This window comes from Callithrix jacchus, chromosome 6 (assembly GCF_049354715.1).
Source record: "Callithrix jacchus isolate 240 chromosome 6, calJac240_pri, whole genome shotgun sequence".
Classification (NCBI taxonomy): domain Eukaryota; kingdom Metazoa; phylum Chordata; class Mammalia; order Primates; family Cebidae; genus Callithrix; species Callithrix jacchus.
Genome location: NC_133507.1, coordinates 111,840,078 through 111,857,833, shown reverse-complemented (window position 1 = coordinate 111,857,833; position 17,756 = coordinate 111,840,078). Strand labels below are relative to the sequence as shown.

At 43.4% G+C, this 17,756-nt stretch overlaps 1 long non-coding RNA gene and 1 pseudogene across 1 annotated transcript; one reads left to right on the top strand and one right to left on the bottom strand.

The window, feature by feature from the left end:
• Nucleotides 1-993: 993 nt before the first annotated feature.
• LOC144576422 (adropin-like) lies at nucleotides 994-1,547 on the top strand (annotated as a pseudogene).
• Nucleotides 1,548-11,443: 9,896 nt separating this feature from the next.
• On the bottom strand, nucleotides 11,444-15,901 carry LOC144576686 (uncharacterized). Its single transcript, XR_013519011.1, has 2 exons — nucleotides 15,293-15,901; nucleotides 11,444-15,261 (listed from the first exon to the last, which is right to left on the bottom strand). It is a non-coding gene; the product is annotated as an uncharacterized LOC144576686 (long non-coding RNA).
• Nucleotides 15,902-17,756: the final 1,855 nt, after the last annotated feature.

The window sequence follows — 17,756 nt, the reverse complement described above, 5'->3', positions numbered from 1 at the left end:
ATTGCAATTACCAATGTAGTGAGATACAGAATATATCTAGAAAAGTGGTTCTCAACTATTTGTCTGCCAGGGCACATTTGGCAATGTCTATGGACATTTTTGGTTGTCACAGTTGGGGAGATGCTACTGGCATCTAACTAGTAGAAGCCAAGGATACTGGTAAGCATCCTACAATGCACAAAATTGACCCTACAACAATTATTCAGCTCAAACTGGCAATCATGCCAAGATTGAGAAATCCTGCACTGGAATGAAGAGAGAATCACTTGAGCCTTGTTGAGGCTGAGGGTGTGGAGGGGCAGCCCACAGCAGGGAGTAGCTCAGAATGTGAGGGCGGGGAGAGTTAGGATAAGGAAGGAGGAGAAGTGTGAATAAGAAGCCTGGATGGGTGAGGATATAGAGAGAGTTTATCAGCTACATATGGGAAGGGAAATGGTGTTTAAAGAAGATGTTTAGAGATGTGTTCCAGGTGAGCCACTGTGGGAAGCCCTCTCCCATCTACGCTGGTCTGCTACTTATTGGAACATACCCTCTCCAGGGCTTGTTATACCCTCACCATCCCACAAGCTTGCCCAACTCACCGTATTTTGTTGTTGTTTTCTTTTAAGCTTTTGGCAGTCTGAAGCCATGGTTCTTGGTTTCTGTCTCTAGTGAGAACCAGAAAAGAAATGAGGAAGGGGTTTTACTGGCCCAACCACAAACAGAACTAAGAAGCCATGGCCGTATTCTCTCCCTTGGACATCCCTGAAAAAGAAATGGTTATAAATGCTTTAGATCTGTTCAATCATTCTAATCTTAGTGGCATGATACATTTCTTCTATAAAATTCAAAATTTTATTTTGGAAGTAGGACCTTTGGAGATTTCAGTGCCTGAAAACAAGTGAACAAATCACCACTGTTGAAATACCAGTGGCCTCCCGCCTCTCGCCGCCCCCCGCCCGCAGGCTCCTGAGCCTTAGTCGGCGCTGAGCATCCCGCTGCCCCGAGCATCCCGCTGCCCCGGACCCTCCTGCGGGCGCGCACCAGGCTCAACTCAGGCTCAGGACAGCAGGTAGACATCTCCACTGCCCAGGAACCACGCAGACAGCACAGCCTCCTCGGAAGGCCAGCCATACCAGAGTCCTGCCTCGGCATGGGCCTCGCCATCCAGGCAGCTCCACTGTCTGTGCTAGTCTGAGGGTGCCCGTCATGGGGGCAGCCATCTCCCAGGGGGCCCTCATCACCATTGTCTGCAACGGGCTTGTAGGCCTCTTGCTGCTGCTGCTCTGGGTTATCCTCTGCTCGGCCTGCCATTCTCGCTCTGCCGATGTTGACACTCTCTGAATCCAGTCCCAACTCCAGCCCTGGCCCCTGTCCTGAGAAGGCACCACCACCCCAGAAGCCCAGCCATGAAGGCAGCTACCTGCTGCAGCGCTGAAGGCCCCTGGTCTAACCTGGAGCCCCGGACCTAAGTCCACCTCACCCAGAGTCTGGAATTAGGATCCCAGAGTTCAGCCGGCTGGGGGTCCACAACTCAAGAGTCTGCCTGCTTGGAGCTGGACCCAGCAGTCTAGAGTCTAGCCAGCCTGGCCCCAAGAGGAGCTCGGTGGACTTAAGGAGATGGGCCTGGGGTGGGGGCTTATGAGTTGGTGCTAGGGCCTGCATTTTATTGTTGTTGTTTTGTTTTGAGCTTTTGGGAGCCTGAAGCCATGGTTCTTGGTTTCTGTCTCTAGTGAGAAGCAGAAAAGAAATGAGGAAGGGGTTTTACTGGCCCAACCACAAACAGAACTAGACTGACATTTCAGTATATTTGGCTAACTCTCATCAATGGATATCATGCACAATTACAGGCCATGGCAGCCTGTGTCCTAATGTGTTCCATGCCTGTCATCCAGACTGAGTCTAGGTGATGGACAGATGGAGGGACAGGCGAACCCACCATGTAACCTCTAGTAGCCTACTTACAAAACACAAACCCAGCTTCTCTGTAACTTTTTGTTTTTTGGTGGGGGGAGGGAGTCTCATTCTCTCACCCAGGCTGGAGTGCAGTGGCACAATCAGGCTCCCTGCAACCTCTGCCTCACTGGTTGAAGTGATTCTCCTGCCTCAGCCTCCTGAGTAGCTGAGATTGCAGGCATGTGCCACCATGCCTGGCTAATTTTTGTATTTTTAGTAGAGACAGGGTTTCATCATGTTGGCCAGGCTGGTCTCAGACTCCTGACCTCAAGTAATCTGCCCACCTTGGCCTGCCAACGTGCTAGGATTATAGGCATGAGCCACTGCACCTGACCCAGCTTCCCCATCTCTAAGTGAGGAGTTTGGATGACAGGATGCACTGTAATAAAATCATTAAACTCCCCTGCAGAGCCCCAGGGCACACACCACCATAGACTCTTGCCTTTCACTGTCTTAGTGCCCCAGAGCACACACCACCATAGACTCTTGCCTTTCACTGTCTTAGTGCCCCAGGGCACACACCACTATAGACTCTTGCCTTTCACAACTCTTTCAGAATGTTGATTTTTCCGATTTTTATCCCCCCCTTTTTTTTTAAATTTCATATAGGGTCTTGCTCTGTCGCTTAGGCTGGAGTGCCTTGGTGCGATCATAGCTCACTGCAGCCTCGACCTCCAGGGCTCATGCGATCCTCCCTCCTCAGCCTCCCGAGTAGCTGGGACTACAGCTGCACACCACCACACCCAGCTAATCTAATGTCTTCTTGATGTCCTGCAATCTATTCATCTTCCTTTGTTTTGTTCGCAAGAACTTTATGAGAGACCATGAAGTCCCACAGAAGGGATCTCACATTTTAAGACGTGTTTTCATAATTATTTGAGACAACAGAAAGCATTCACACAAATGCACAAGTATCTTTAGAGGTGGTGTGTGTGTGTCCTTATTCTAACAAAGGCTGTGGCCATTCAGCAAATTCTAGAATTTCCTTACTGGGAGACATCTTCAGGATAGCGACAGTGTTGTTTGGATACCCCCCATGCTAATGAGCTGTGATCTTCTGAAGGGGAATTTGATGTTTGTGTAATAAGAAGAACATTTCTGTTTGAAAAGTTGCCTACAGGTTGAGGTTGGAATGGATTAGAGTAGAAAGAAGCAAAACATTCCTCTGATGGAGTCACAAGGTCATTTGTTGGAAAAAAAATGACCTCACCGAGCATGATTGGTGTTCTTAAAGCTAATCCACCCTCCCCATGGGCTGGGTAGGAGAAACAAAAGAGGTGACTTATTCTGTCTAAAAGGGAATGACAATTTTGCCCTGCCTCTGGGAGACAGACCAGGGAGGTGGGTAGAGGACCCCCAGAAAGGGGTGGGGTGGGGTGGGGTGTGGAGAGCATGAGGTGGAGAGTGTGGAGGGAGAGAGGGGCCTGAGGAGATGGTCGTTTGCCAAGCCTGAAGATGGACCAAGCCACGAGAAAACTCCTGGGCAGCAAACTTGGGCTGGAGTGCAATGGCGCAATCTCGGCTCACTGCAGCTTCCGCCTCTGAGGTTCAAGCGATTCTCCTGCCTTAGTCACCTGGGTAGCTGGGATTACAGGCATGTGCCACTATGCCTAGCCAATTTTTGTAGTTTTACTAGAGATGGGGTATTTCCATGTTGGCCAGGCTGGTCTCGAACTCTTGGCTTTGAGTGATTGGCTCGTCTCGGCCTCCCAAAGTGTTGGGATTATAGGCATGAGCCACTGCATCCAGCCCATGGCTTTCAAATCTAGAGTGCTGTGCAGCATTGAGCCACTGCCGTGGCCCTGGAATTAGCATCTATCTGTCTGCATAGAAAATCTTAGGGGGGATTTGTAAAAGCCTCTTTTATCTGCTAGGAAACCGAGTTCAAGGAACCATTGTTACCAGATCTCACCTATGTGCCCGTAAATTTGGATGTTCTCTTCTCAAAGTTCCCTACAATGGTTGATGCTCCTGGCCTGCAGGAAGCCACCTTCCCTGCCACCTGTTGAGGAAGGAGATCCTTAATCACCCTTAAGCATCTAAGACCACCTCCCGCTTGACTTCCACTTTGCATTTCAATAGGGGAAGTAAAGGTTGGCAGACAGGCCACCTTTCATCACCCTCCTATAGACTGCAGGCATGGTATAGACGAATCTTTCAAGAAGGCATTGTTTTTACTTAAACATAATCAAACCCCCACCTAAGTCACTGTATCCCACCCTACTCCATGGCCCAAGACTCTTTCACAGGTAAATTCTAGAGTTGTAAGCTTTTAAAAGGGTGGGGACTTTCTTTGTGAGCTGAGCTTGGCTATTAAGCAATTTTGCTGCCCTGCTCCTGGCTGAATAAATCACCCCTTTCTTTCCAGGTCGGTGTTCCAGAGGTTTGTTTTGTGGCCTTTCCTGCTTCACTGTGAGGCTGGGACTCAAGAGCCCAGCATGCTCTCCTGAAATAGCTTTGTGGCATCAATTCTGCATATAAAGTGTCTTATCCCCCCTGATTAAATGAGAATCGCTTCCAAGTATGACAACCCCAAAATAATCCTTATTGCACAATGCTATTTCATGCCAGCAAAAAGAAAAAAAAATTCTTCATTGAATTTATGAAAATAACTATATTTCCATGAAAAGTTAAGAAGACTAAATCATTTTCTGAATTCTAGAGTGTTTGTGAAAATCAGAAACTATGTAAAACATGTTTCTTTTCAACTGACAAAAGCAAAGTCTATTACATTGTAGGTTAAGAAGGAAGAGAAGGACTTCCTCATAGATCTATAAATGAAAACAGGAAAACATCAGCAATATTCAAAAAAATAACCGCAACAAAATTGCCTCATTCAATCCTATGTAATAATTCCTGTTTTTTTTTGGATCCCAGCCAAGAGAGAACTTTCAGGAAGCCTCTGCTCTGAGATTAGTGGCCTAGAAGTCATGACTCCATCTGATGGATAATCTGAAGGTGGCCTGAGTGAGGTGCATTCAGGGGCCTGTACCCACGAGGCGATTCACTGTAGCTCAGCAGCTTGGAGAGCCTTCATGTCCTTGTGAGCCTCCCAGGCTGCCCCTCGTGGAAGGCAGCCCTCTCTGTGGCTTACAGCAGAGTCTCAGGTGCACAGCAGAGTAAATACGAAACTACTGGTAGATGACTCATGGTTAATTTATTACAGCAACCAATAAAACAAAGCTTCAGAAAAGTAAGATTCTCCATTGGGAAATAACTATTTTGTAAGTGTTTTGATCCACGTCTCACTAAAGGTAAAGCATACCACGGACGGTGATGAGGGCACTGGCAAACCTTCAGGGCCTTGCTACAAAGTGTGCAGTGTCTGAAATATTTGTACTAATGACAGTTTGCTGATACAAACTTAACCCAGGGAATGCTGAGCATCTCTTCAGATGCTGATATAAGAATAACAAACGTAGTTACTTCTATCATCTCTTGCTCTTGCTTCATAAGGTGAAAGTACAAATTTTTGTGAATTTCCAGGGGCCCTCTGGGAAGTTTCAAAGCATGTTTTAGTTCAAGATGAAAAGTTTTCTTTTACTGTTTCTACATTTAGGATCTGATCTCTGGGAGGAAAAATCAAAAGAGTTGTCGGAAAAGATTTAGGCACTTGACTCAGAGCGTGTCACGGGTGCTCAATAAATAATTCTTGCTTACGCTTTTAGTAATGCAAACAAATTTAAAAGTAAACAGAAGGTGACATGAGTTTAAAGAATCATCTCTTTCACGAGTGAGTTTTTGTATTTGTTTTATTTTTAAATACTCAAGGACTTAATAAAGTCAGCATGAAGCACAGAAATTTTTCTGGCAAGACGTAAGCTACTGCTGTCAGACAGACCACAGGATAAAAGAACAGCCCTCATGCTGCAGGTCAGCCGTCCCCAGCCTTTTTGCACCAGGAGCTGGTTTCATGGAAGATAATTTTTCCATGGGCCAGGGTGGGGGGATGGTTTCAGGATGATTCAAGTGCATTACATTTATTGTGCACTTTATTTCTATTATTATTGCGTTGTAATATATAGTGAAATAATTATACAATTCACCATGATGTAGAATCAGTGGAGGTCTGAGCTTGTATTTATGCAACTAGATGGTCCCATCCAGGGTTGGTGAGTGATGGGAGACAGGGACAGATCATCAGGCATTAGATTCTCATAAGGAGCCTGCAACCCAGATCCCTTGTATGCACAGTTTACAATACGTTTCACACTCCTGTGAGGGTCTCATGCCACCAGTGTGACAGGAGGCGGAGCTCAGGAGTACTGGGAGTGCTGGGGAGCAGTTGTAGCCACTGCTTACCTCCTGCTATGTGATCTGGTTCCCAACAGGCCATGGACTGGTACTGGACCATGGCCCGGAGGTTGAGGATCTCTGCTATAGGTGAAGGCAGTGACCAGTAAGCCAGGTGGCAAGCCCATCCAAAGTGAGGAAACTTTGCTAAGATCTAAGACATTTCATTTTCTTTTCAGACTCGGGTATTATAAACCAAGGCAAATAAAATTCACTTCTTTAGACCTTCACTGGTCATTCATATTTTGGAATGAAACTACTTTTTATTGTGGCACCAAACAAAAGCATGCACACAGAGTTTTATTTCTTTGTCACTGTTGCTTTGCGGATCAACCAAAGGTAATTTCCATTCAAAGTAACCAACTTCTCACAGAAAAAGCTGAGGAGGTGGCAGAAAATTGAGAACTGCTCTACGTGAGCCTTTCTGTAGGTGAGCAGAGCGCCTGAGTACGCATCCACAGGTTTCCACATCCGCACACACCTCTCACTCCTTCAAGTGGCAGACGTGAATATGTCCATTAACACAACTCAAAGATATGACCAAGGCCGGGTGCAGTGGCTCACGCCTGTAATCCTAGCACTTTGGGAGGCCAAGGTGGGTGGATCACATGAGGTCAGAAGTTCAAGACCAGCCTGGACATCATGGAGAAACCCCATCTTTAAAAGAAAAACCAAAAAACAAAAACACATTAGAATAGAATAGAACAGAACAGAATAGAATAAAATAGAATTGAACGAATGAATGAATGAGTGATTATTCGGGAACAAAGGGAAAAAAAGGTGGTGACACCAACCTATGCTTCTCACCTTTCGAGGCAGCAATGATGCTACAAATTACGTGTAATTTCTTGGCCAGGCGCGGTGGCTCACGCCTATAATCCCAGCACTTTGGAAGGCCAAGGCGGGTGGATCACGAGGTCAAGAGATTGAGACCATTCTGGTCAACAAGGTGAAACCCTGTCTCTACTAAAAATACAAAAATTAGCTGGGAATGATGGTGTGCATCTGTAGTCCCAGCTACTCAGGAGGCTGAGGCAGGAGAATTGCTTGAACCCAGGAGGCGGAGGTTGCGGTGAGCCAAGATCATGCCATTGCACTCCAGTCTGGGTAACAACAGTGAAACTCCGTCTCCAAAAAAAAAAGATACAACCTTTCTGTAGAATATAAAAATAAGAAGCAAAAGTGGATAAGCCTAAAAGTATGCTTAGCAATCCATGTTTTAGTGATTTATCTTAGTTTATCTAGGTATCTGATGATTATCTGTTCATTAACTCCATTCAGTGTCAGGTTCTGAGTTATCTACAGATTCCAGGTCCTTAGTTATAGACAGGTCTTGGAAATTTATTGAATTGGATATATCCTACTACAGAACATAGGCTTATGGGACAGGTGTGTCTAAATAGTGATTCACTTTAGAGTAATACTAATATTCAGTTTTCATAATGGTGACATAGTAGTAGACTAATGCTATCTTTTTGATAAACTATTTAAGAAGACCAGATTGTTCTCTTCATGAAAGAGTCAACCAAATACGCAACTGAATTATCATTAACTCTGTAAATCAAAGAAAAGACCTACCTGTTTTTTAAAAAAAAACCAAAAAACCAAATTATTAAGCTAGTGTGACTTGCCACAGATTTATCTTAGTTACCGGAAGTTGGATTTACAAAATATATTTAAGGTAGCAGTTTCTGTATGAAGGATATTTTTAAAAGCCTAACATTGAAAACACTAGAAGCTAGAAATGTGAGATATATAAGATATATAAGTGCTTTTTTTCCTATAATCTAATAAGAACAGAGCTCTTTTGATTTAAGAGACGTAACATATTAATCTATTTCACACTCACATATTGAAGGATCAAGGCTTTTCTTGGTTATAAACTCACAGACACATGAATCACAGATCACAGACGCATGGAGAGATTTTGGCTTTGGCCCTGCAACTTCAACCACAGGCCAGAAGTAAGCAACACACCCTCTTACCAATTCCAAGTCTCAAAGAGTATGCTCTGCAGTGGGCACTAGTGTTCTAACTGACTGGAGCTCAAAACTAACAAACAAGAAAGGACCAGAAAACTGGATTTTCTGTTGTCCGTCACTCAGAATGAACCAGATCTATGTCATCTGTCTACAGAGATGACTAAATGGTCAGACCACACACCAAACTCTCAATCACTGTTGTCGAGAATAGGGAATAACTTATAGTCAGGAATAAACCAGAAATAAAACCACAAACACAAATCCAGTAAAGATTAGACAATAAAACTAGAGAAACAGAGAGTGAGTAAAATTACAGTTCTGTGGCTGCTTGGAAGTCAGCCTGGGAGATGAGGGCGGACAGAGCTGACGGCATCAGAAGTGCCCTGTGCAGCTCATCCGGCTCTGGCTGGTCAATCCACTGTGTATCTCATGGGACCTCTCAAACTGCTGGAGGGTCATTTCCAAAAAGGTAGAATCGTGACCCCCCTATAAATATAGAATGGATGCATGTCAAAGACTTTATTTAACTAGTAGTTAACAAGAGAGCCTGTTCAAATATTTATCTTTTCCGTTGGATAAAACTCATCTGAGTTGTTGTGAACACCTTTTGCGTTACCATCGACAGAAAATTCCTGCATCACCTTCAGCCCTCCACAAGTTAGCTTCTGTCCCTACAGCGCTGCCAAATGGCCCAACTAAACAGAGTTGCTCACTCCCATAGAATCAGACAATTCCTGGAAGGTCCACTAGATAACAGCCGAAATGCCATGGAGAGGATCTCTGCCATCTTTTTTTCTCCATTACAAAGTCTTTTTCCCAAGACAAGGATGTTAGAAGCGCATTGGTCACCAAGCAGAGGCCAGTGACTAGGGTGGCAGCTGCTTAGCTATTTTTTTTCAGACAGGCAGGTGCTGTCTCTCTGGGGTGTTGTCCAGAGTGGGTTGAATCCCTGGCTCCTCTGAGTTGACCTCTTTCTTTCTGGGGAAAGAGAATAAAAGTGTTGGTGAGAGTGGGGTCAGAGAGGGACATCACCTGAGGGCACAGGCTTGCAGTGTCCTGCAGGAACGTACACTTGGTTTTTCTATTTCCCTAGTTTTTTTAAGTTGCCTTGAATGTGTTGGGGGAGTTGGCACAGAATTGAATACTATAATAATTTTAAAAAACGAATATGCTTTTTTTCTTATTGTAGAAGTGATTTTAAAAGTTCTCAACAAACAAAACTGCACAGGCAGTGACAATCAAGCTCTAGCACTGACCAATAAAAATTGATGTGAATTGTGAGGACGTTTGCTCAAGTCGGCTAGTCTGTTTCCTTTGTGTGAATTTCAGCTTGCTGCTTCCAGGAAAACCAGAAAATGCGCCAAGTGAAGACAGCCTCAGTTAATACCTCCTATATGTTCTTTGAAGTCTATTGACTATATTTTGCTATATATTTTAAAATATGGATTAACATTTACCCGCTGTTTTGCAATTAAAATTAAGTGTGGTGTATCAGTCACGTGCATTCCTGAAACCACTCTCTTCAGGCTGATCGCCTTCTATGTGCCCTGTGGATCTCTCTTCTCTCGTTGTCCACTCTTCTGCTGTTTCCAGTTTTAACTATTACAAACATCTCATCTGTAACTTATTCTCTGTTTACGTCTTTTTTATTTCTCAGAATAAATTTTCCAAAATGGAATAGCTGGAACAAGGGCATACATTTAAAAAACATAACCATTTTATTTTAGAACACTTTTAGATCTGTGGGAAAATTAAGAAGATGGTATGGGAGCAGTCCCATATAACCTGCAGCCAGTTTCTTCTAGTATTTACATCTTACATCAGTAGGATTCATTTGTTGCAATTAATGAGCCTACACCGATAGTTATTTGTGTATTTATTTGATACCAGGTCTCATAATGTTGCCCAGGCTGGAGGGCAGTGGTGTGATCTCTGCTCACTGCAATCTCTGCCTCCTTGGCTCAAGTATTCTCCCACCTCAGCCTCCTGAGTAGTTGGGATTACAGGCCTGTGTCACCCTGCCTGGCTAATTTGTCTATATTTATAGACATGGGGGTTTATCATATTGCCCAGGCTGGTCTCGAACTCCTGGGCTCAAGCAATCCACCTGCCTTGGCTTCCCAAAGTGCTGGGGTTATAGGAGAGAGCCACTGTGCTGGGCCCTGATACATTATCATTAACCGGAATCCACACTTTATTCAGATTTTTTTAGTTTTTCCCTAATGCCCTTTTCTGTCCCAGGACCCCATCCAGGATCCCACACTACGCTGAGTCATCACGTCTCCTTAGGCTTTTTTTCTGGGCTGTGATAGTTTCTCAGACTTTCCTGGCTTTTGATGACCTTGAGAGTGTTGAAGGGTCAGGTAATTTTATAGAATGTTCCTTAAATGGGATTTTTTTGGTGTTTTTTCTCACAGTTAGATTGGGTTTTTGTGTTTTGGGATTGAAGATCACAGAGGCAAAGTGACTTTCTCATCCCTCCTATCAAGGGTGCAGTGTCTACGTGGCTTTTTACTGTTGCTCTTGACCTTGGTCACCGGGTTGAGGTAGTATTTAGTTTTTCCCTCTCTACCCCTTTCACACGTTGCTCCCTGGAAGGAAGTCACTACGCATGCCTACACTTATGGGGTGGGAACTTACGTTCCATCTTCTTGAGGGAGAGGTATTATACGAACTTTTTGGAATGTGTCTGCTTGATGTTTCTCTGTTATCACTCATTTATTTATGTATTCAACTCTTCATTTATATCAGAATGAACCCAGGGTTATTGATCTTATACTCTGGGTTATAATTCAATGCTCTTCCCTTGCTTAAATTGTTCTGGCTTTCACCACGGGAGCTCTTTTCAATAGACTCTTTTGTCCCTTACCTGGCCCCCATCATATCACATATTACATGGGGGGTGTATGTGTGTGTGTGTAAATATATATATATATATATATATATATATATATATATATATATATATGTACTCTCTTTCTGGCACTATAAGATGCTCCAGGAAACGTTTTTCTTGCTGCAGTTCTAGATACAGTCATTTCTCCAAGGAGCCCAGAGTACGTCTTTTTAAAGGTTTTTGAGACGCATTGCCAAATTATCCACCAGAATGCTTACAGAAAGTGAGCAAGCCAGCCAGCAATGTGTGACTGCTTATTTCTCATTACACTGCAATGATCTAAAAATAATATTTTGTCACTCCTTTAATTTGATTCCTTTAATAATTAGTGACTCTCTTTAATTTTTGAAGGTTTATTAGTGATTTGTAATTTGGTAAATTATCTTTTCAGGTTCTTAACACGTCTTTCTCTTACAGTGTTCACTTGTATCTTAACATTTTTATAAGAACTCCATATCTAGAATGTATATTAACTGCTGATTATCACATAAATTACAAATATTTATCATAGTTTATTTGCCTTTTGAAATTATAGATTTTCATTCTATAAAGACACATGCACACATATGTTTATTGCAACACTATTTAAATAGCAAAGACTTGGAACCAACCCAAATGCCCATTAATGATAGACTGGATAAAGAAAACGCGGCACATATACACCATGGCATACTAGGCAGCCATAAAAAGGACGAGTTTATGTCCTTTGCTGGGACATGGATAAAGCTGGAAACCATCATTCTCAGCAACTAACACAGGAATAGAAAATCAAACACTGCATGATCTCACCCATAAGTGGGAGTTGAACAATGAGAACACAAGGACACAGGTAGGGGAACCTCATACACTGGGGCCTATGGGAGGTTGGGGGCAAGGGGAGGGAGAACATTAGGACAAATATCTAATGCATGCAGGCTTAAAACCTCGATAATCGGCTGATAGTTGCAGCAAACCACCATGGCACATGTATACCTATGTAACAAACCTGAACGTTAGGCACAAGAACTTAAAATAAAAAAAAGAAATTATAGATTTTTGAAATGTAAAAACAATTAAATACTTTAATATGGGACATTTAAAACATACACAAAAGAGGATAACAAAATGAAGAACCTCATGTATATATTCACCAATTTCAATAATTATCAAAAGTTTGTCATCTTTACTTGAGGTACCCCTTCTTTTACATTATTTTCTTTAAAAACTAGAGTATTTTCAAGTAAATCCAAGACAGTATGCCATTTTGCTTGTAAATACCACAGTATGCATCTCTAACTAGAGCATTTTAAAAACACGACCAACCGTCTTATCACACCTATCAAAATTAAGTTACAATTTCTTAATATCATCTAGTACAAAATTAAGGCTCAAATTCTCAGAAAGGTCTTTCAGAGTTGATGTGTCTCACTCAAGATTCAAACAAGACCCATACATTGTTTGGGTATATCTTAAAATCCTTTGTTCTTTTTATTTATTATTTGTAAATGCCACTGGTTCACTGAACAAACTGGCTTACCAGATCTGTAGAATGGCCCATATCCTGGATTTTGCTAATGGCAGCATAGAGGGCTTTTAATACTGATTCTGCTGTCTTCCATATTTCCTATAAATTGGTGATTAGATCCAGAGGCTTGATTAGATTCAAGTTCACTTTTTGAGGCAAGAACACTTGATAAGTGGCTCTGTGACTTTCTGATGGGTCCCGTCAGTGAGGCTCATCATATTTGTTCTACTTTTAGTGATGATAAATTGATCAGGAAGTTCAAGTGGGGGTTCACCTGTCCCTGCTCCATTGCAAACTTCTTCATCAAACTTACCTAATTGCTGGATGTGGTGGTGGGTGCCTGTAGTCCTAGCTACTTGGGAGGTTGAGGCAGATCCTTTGAGCCCAGGAGTCCTGAGCCAGCCTGGGCAACATAATGGGACCCTGCCTCTTAAAAAAAATTTACCATAGTAATTTTCAAATATAATTTGGAAGAGGATGACGGAATGAACGCTTGATTTTTGTCCTTTTATCAATTTTTAGAGTAATGTGTTAATGTCCTAACCAATTCCAGCGATGACCAGAGTTTTAGAAATGTTATTATAACTCGCAGAGTTTTCTGTATTCATTATGCTTTATTCCATTTCAGTCACTTGACTTTTTGGTGCTCAAATGATCCCATCTTAGGGCAGTGGGAGCCCTTTCAAATTGACTCGTGTGTGTGTGTGTGTGTGTGTGTGTGTTTGTGGTGTGTGTGTATATATATATATAGAGAGAGAGAGCAAGAGAGTGAGTGAGAGATTATAGCATTTTATGGAGACACATTCAAAAGACTAAATAAATGCAGAGATAAACCACGTTTATGAATTGGAAGACTCAGTAGTGTTAACATGACACTTTTCTCAAACACATTTATAGAGTTAATGCAATTTCATTAAAATTTCAACAGTCTACTTGATAAAAGAATTCAGAATGTATATGGAAATGCAAAGGGCCGTACCAAACCACATTTTAAAAGAGTAAGGTGGGAGAATGGAATCACCACACATCATGACCTATTTTAAAGCTACGGTAATTAAGTAGCATGCTTTGGAGCATAGGCATATAGACGATTGACTCAAAATATCAACTTTTGATACAGACCCATACATTAATAGACCTTTGGTTTGTGAGTGTGTAAATTACAAGCTTCTCAATAAATTGACAGAAACCCATGAGAAAAAAAACTGGAATCTCAACTCATGTCATACTCGATCTATTCTGGAAGTGTTAAAGACCTTAATATGAAAGGTAAAGCTAAAGGTTTCAGAGAAATAAACAGAATATCTTCAAGACCTTCTGATAGTGAAATATTTCTTAAACAAGAAAGAAAAAAAGTGTTATTAACCCTAGAGGGGGAAAATAAAATAAACTACTTTTAGTATCAAGAGACCTGAGATCAGTGCCATCTGCACACTGTTTTCAGTTTGTGACTGGGCAAGTAACCACATTGAAAAATCAGGTTTTAGAAACTTTCATGTCAATTTGACAGTGTATTTGCCTGCCTGCCTCAATGTATTTTATGCCTGCTTAATCTAAAAAAAAAAAATCAAAAAATTAGGGCTTAGGCTGGGGACAGTGGCTCATGCCTGTAATCCAGCACTTTGAGAAATCTAGGCAGACTTGAGGTCAAGAGTTCGAGACCAGCCTGGCCAATAAGGTGAAATCCTTTTTCTACTAAAACTACAAAAATTAGCTGGGCATGGTGGTGCTGCACCTGTAGTCTCAGCTACTTAGGAGGCTGAGTCAGGAGAGAATCACTTGAACCCAGGAGGTGGAAGTTACAGTGAGCTGAGATTATGCCACTGCTCCCCAGCCTGGGTGATAGAGTGACTTTGCCTTAAAAAAATAGGGGTGGGGGGTAGAAGGTTGTCTTAAATTGTGAATGTCATTAAAATTTTTCAACAATTTAATGTTTGAACATTTCCGTGTGCCACTGATTGAAATAAAACAGACAAACCAAAATTGGTCCACCTTCACAGATAATTTAAGACATACTGAAATAGGCAACACAAAATTCAAGAAATCAAGGAATTCATCAATGGTACTAATGATAAAACAACATAGATATGAAAATTGCAACTCACATTAATTTTCAAGAGAGTAGAAGAATCAGTTAAAATAAATCAAGAAAATGGACAAAACAGTGAACAGTTACTTTGCATAAGGATTTCCAATACCCTGTTAGTGCTATCTTCAGGAAAATGAGCATAAAGCCAAAGGAAGCCGATCAGCAAGGGTTAAAGACGTCTAGCAATCCTAAAATGAGCAAGAACGCTGACCACCCGCTCTCCAGAACGCGCTGATTGGAGAGTGAGCCACTCAAGATCTCTAAAACCCACTCGAGCTCCGGGCAGCATCCACCCACGCTAAACCTTCGCGCGCCCCCAGCAGCAATGCACGCCTAGTCTTGAGCACCAACAAGGATGCGCACGCAGGATCCGAGTGGTGAGGCGGGGACGTTCGTAGAGGCTCCACTAGCGGTGGCTGCCCAGTAAGAACAGGCGAACGCCCCCCACCGGCAGGGTGGACGGAAAATGGAGTGCGTAGGAGTCTAGGAGGAGTCACTGCGGTGAAGATGGCTCTCACACCGCTTCGGGCACCCGCGGCCGCAGCTCGCCGGTGGGGCGCACCTGGGCCCCCTCCGGCTTCCGTGGGGCGCACCTGGGTCCCCTCCGGCTTCCGCGGGACATCTGCAGGGCGACTTCCTCTAGATTCAGTGAAAGTCCTGCTGGGGGAGCCCTTCCCAAGCAAAAGGCCAGACCCTGCGTGCCTCCCAGATGTCGTGGAGTAGAGGCAGGGTCCCCGAAAGGGTCTTGGGGTGGAGGAGCCCTGGGGGTCGAGGCCCTGGGGCAGCTGGGGAGCCCTGCTGGCCGCCCTGTGCGGGAACTCTCTCCCTATGCAGGTCTGGTCGGAATTGGAAGCGTGGGTTCTGTTGCTGGGAAGATTCCCTTCTGATTGGAGAGGGGCTGCACAACCCTGGACCCTGCGGAAGTACAGGACCTGCAAAGGCAGCGACTTGGACCATGTTCCAAGGGCATCCCGGGGGCCGGGCTGCTGGCTTGGCTGCCCTGGTCATCGCTGTGGTTACTGCCGTTGCTACTGCAGAGCAAGCGGCCCCGGTTCTTGAACCACACCTGCTCTTAATGCTCCTGCAAGTTGAGTCTGAAATGGGCCCGGCTCCTCGGGGGCTGTTACCTGCTCTTCTCAAAGCCTGTCTCCAGCTCCCACTGCTGTCCCTTGCTGTAGACTGCGCTCCTGCCGCCGCCTCCTGGTAGAGCGTGGGATGGTGGGGATAACTAGGTTCTGTCATCCTCATGTCCGCGCACAGGAGGCACTGCCTACAAACATTGGGATTTAAATCCCACCCTCCATGCTGTGCCCATCCAGGCCCACCCTGCGGTTCCCACTCCTCCTCCCCAGGAGTCTTGGAATCATTGATTAATCCCTTCATTGTTGACCAGCTGCTGCAGGCAAGCCCCGTGCCGTCCTGTATCGCTTTAACGGCACGTCATCCATCTTTGATTTCTTCCTCACTTTCTGGTACAATAAGTGACTTGTATCCAGTCTCATGTTGTAAATTTTTTTTTGCCGTAGACTTAGAATCAGCCAAATTCATTGGTAAATGTTATCTAGAGAGTTCAGCTATGGAAGTGTGCTCATTGTTACTGGATTTTCATTGCTTCTGGTTTTTTTTCAGTGAACAGAACTAGAAAATACGTATTTTTTAAAGAGTAAAACACAGTGTGAGTTCATAGTGCAATTTCCAATTCAGTTTTAAGATTACAGGATTTTTACTTAAACTTCCTTGATTTTTTTTTTTTTTTTTTTTTTTTTTTTGAGACGGAGTTTCGCTCTTGTTACCCAGGCTGGAGTGCAATGGCGCAATCTCGGCTCACCGCAACCTCCGCCCCCTGGGTTCAGGCAATTCTCCTGCCTCAGCCTCCTGAGTAGCTGGGATTACAGGCACGTGCCACCGTGCCCAGCTAATTTTTTGTAATTTTTAGTAGAGACGGGGTTTCACCATGTTGACCAGGATGGTCTTGGATCTGTTGACCTCGTGATCCACCCGCCTCGGCCTCCCAAAGTGCTGGGATTACAGGCTTGAGCCACCGCGCCCTACAGGCTTGAGCCACCGCGCCCGGCCTACTTCCTTGATTTTATGCTGTCATTTTTATGCTGAAAATTATGGTTTCTAATGATGGAAACATAGTAAATTAATAAAAGTGTCAATACTAACATATGACTACTGAATGCAGTTTATGATTTCTTTCCTTTTTTTATTGTCCATGGCAGATCTCTCACTTGGGATGTATAGTCAAAATGCTGTGTTTTAAAGCCACTTTACGTAATTGCTTTCTTTATGTGGTTACGCCACACACTTGATATGCAGGAAGGCTCATTCATTTCAGTTTACTTTCAAATTTTAAGGGAGCATTTGTTTTTCTTTGGTGACTTAATTTTTAAAAATCACATAAAACATTTATAATCCCCCCAAACTCTCTATTTATCCAGTTTTAGCCACAGAAATCCTGCTTCTATAACTTCTTGTTCACCCTGTTTATTTTTCCTTCCAATAGATAACCATTAAAGCAGTTTGATTTTGGGTTTATCTGTCAGTTTCTTTTGATACTAGCAATTAATATCTATCTATTCACTGTGAACTGAATTGTGTTTCCCCAAAATTCATATGTTGAAGTGCTAAGCCCCAGTGTGATGGTATTAGGACGTGGGGCCTTAGGGAGGTGATTGGGGTTAGATGAGGTCATGAGGGTGGGACCCTCATGCTGGGATTAGTGTCCTTCTAAGAAGAGATACAAGAAAGCCTGCTTGCTCTCCCTCTTCAACATGTGAGGGCGCAGTGAGAAGGCTGCTGTCTGCAAGCCAGGGAGAGAGCCCTCATCTGGGAACAGAATCCACTGGCAGCTTTATCTTGGACTTTAGCTTCTGAACTATGAGAAATAAATTCCTGTTGTTTAAGCCACCCCGTGCATGGTGTTTTGTTGCAGTAGCCCCAGCTGACTAATGCTCTACCATCTAACTACCTATCTGTCATCTGTTTCCCCATCTCTTACCTAAAATGTACCATATTATAAATATTACTCTGCTTGTTTCCTTTGCTTATTTA